Source organism: Bufo gargarizans, chromosome 4, assembly GCF_014858855.1.
Source record: "Bufo gargarizans isolate SCDJY-AF-19 chromosome 4, ASM1485885v1, whole genome shotgun sequence".
Classification (NCBI taxonomy): domain Eukaryota; kingdom Metazoa; phylum Chordata; class Amphibia; order Anura; family Bufonidae; genus Bufo; species Bufo gargarizans.
The window spans coordinates 189,884,847-189,887,306 of NC_058083.1; the positions used below are offsets into that span (position 1 = coordinate 189,884,847).

The window sequence follows — 2,460 nt, forward strand, 5'->3', positions numbered from 1 at the left end:
GTCAGCTTATAATAGAGGACATACCTGAGGAGATTATGGGGCACATTTATTAAGATCAGCATTTTAGACGCCAGTCTTAATAAAGCCCATAGCTGGCGCTGGATCCGCCAAAGTTATGACGATTTGCCGGCCTCTACATAACTTCAGAGCATCTAGCGCCAGTTCTAAATGTAAGACCGCTTCCTTGCTGTCTTACATTTAGACCATTTTCTATGCCTAAACCAGGCAGAGAAAATGGTGAATGAGATGGGCCTGCCGGTCCGTCCCCTTCCCCGCCCACACCACGCACAGCATTTTAGACCTGGCATGAGTAGGGCAAAGTCACAGATAGCGGCACAACTTACTGTTGCGCCGCCATCTGTGCCTGAAATAATTATTTCAGTATAGTAAATTACCCCCTATGCCCCTACCCACTTACTGCCATAATGATAGGGCTAATAAAAAGAGGGTTCTATAAAGCATATACACTTATAGTAAACACATTACATGGCTACAATATACCACATGGTAAATGGCATTGATTTTTTTCTCCAATCTACATACTGACTGGGTTAATAAGACTATACTTTCAGGGATCATTTCTATAGTTTTTAATTTGGAAATGCGCTCAAAAGTGTGAGCTTCATACACACAGGGACTACAGAATACGGAAACGTTATGTTCTAAAACAATAACAAATTACTGAATCAGCCGTGAAGAAGGAGTTAACTCGTATGAACAAACCTTTGGTCCGCCACAAAATTGATTTATTTCCCAAAATAAAAATGCCATTCCCTTGCATAAACAGGTCAAATTGTTTCTTTCATGCTCCTGGAAATGATCTGCCTGTGAGCAGAACTATGCAGTGATTAACCATGGATGTGTCAGCAGTCATGGAGATAGGAGCCCATTAGGATGCAAAGCATAATGTGCAGGACTAAAGGCTGCAGGTAACATCTAAATAGGCAAGCTGAAATACACTAGCGTAAAAAAAGGAACACCTGGAAAACTGATTATGATTGAGCTGAGATTGACAAAGCATAAACGACCAGTGGTGCTTGGTCAATGATTACACAACCAAGTTGGTGCTCCCTTTATTTTGGTTTATTCAGCAGGGTATCTGCTGAGGCAGGGTCAATAGGTAGCATCTTCCCTTGCTGCGATACAGGCTGCCTCTCTGGCATAGTAATGGTCATACAGATGCAGGGTGTCCTCCTTGTCATTCAAAGCTCTTTCAACCTGAACCCGTAGATCAGCCAAGGTGGCTGTCAGCTGCTGTGCATGGGAGAGCCAGTACCAGACGTTCTCGATGGGGGAGAGATCTAGCAATCAAGCTGGTCAGGGGAGCTGATGGATGCTCTGAAGAGTACACTGTATAGAGTGGCCTGTATGTGGGCATGCATTATCTTGTCACATTATGTATACTAACTGAGGCAAAAAGGCAGTAGGACTGGTTCCATGATGTCCGTCCTGGACATACAGAAGGCTGGCCAGCGTTGCATATATGAACACGAGACAGAGACTTCTAATGGCACCCTACAAAATGACACATGGTGTTATTCCTGTGCGTCTTTGGTGTACGTTGGCACTCTCCGGCTCTCCTGCGAACTCTGATGCAGCCATCATTAGTACCAAGGCAGAACCTGCTTTCATCACTAAACGCTAATGTTTGCCATTCATGCCTCCAATGGGCTCTCTCACATCATCAATGCAGATGCTCTCTGCAATGAGCTAGTGAAGCGCGTGAATGCAGTTCTGTGTTAAAAAGACAGTTTCCTATGTTTTGCACTGTCACTGCAGGACCTACTACAGAACCAGTTTGTGATGACATGAGATACAGCAGCTCTTCTTATAGCGGGATCTTGGTGTGCATCTTGGCATGAACCCTCTTTATGATGCACTAAAGAAACTTATTGTCCAATTGTTTCTGAGATTTGATGGATGCACCATCCAGGTTCCATTATTTGGCCCTTTTTAAAGTCTGTAAATTGCACAAATGGTGCACGTCGTTGTCTAGCGGGCATGCTGAACACTTCAACACCCAATCAACAGTCTTCTAGGAGAGAAGATGGAAAACGGTGCTCTCAGACAAACAACGGCAGTGATGCCAGACAAAATAGTCTGTGAAGCTTCTGCATGTAAAGTAAGGATCTTGGAACTTGGTGTTAACTAGGTGTTCTTTTCCATCTTCCAGTAGTGTATATGTCATAATATAATGGCACCTGGAAATATGTAAATATATGTAATAAGTACTATATATTGTCATAGATCTACCACAGTCTCCATTTAATAGAAGCTGGCCATGGAGGGCATAGTTCACTCTAGTTCACAGATATATGCCCTCATTATAGGAGGTACAGTGGTAGCTGGGCCTGAGGGAAGACCAGTACTGTAAATGACATGATAGTTGGGGTGACCTTTTGCCTTGCAACCCAGGAATGTCAGGTTACATGTCTACTAATTTACTGGTGTTATGGCAAA

The 2,460-nt window shown here is 43.5% G+C and overlaps 1 pseudogene; it reads left to right on the top strand.

Moving 5' to 3' along the window:
• Positions 1–556: 556 nt before the first annotated feature.
• Positions 557–636, top strand: LOC122937477 (annotated as a pseudogene).
• The last annotated feature ends 1,824 nt before the right edge of the window (positions 637–2,460 follow it).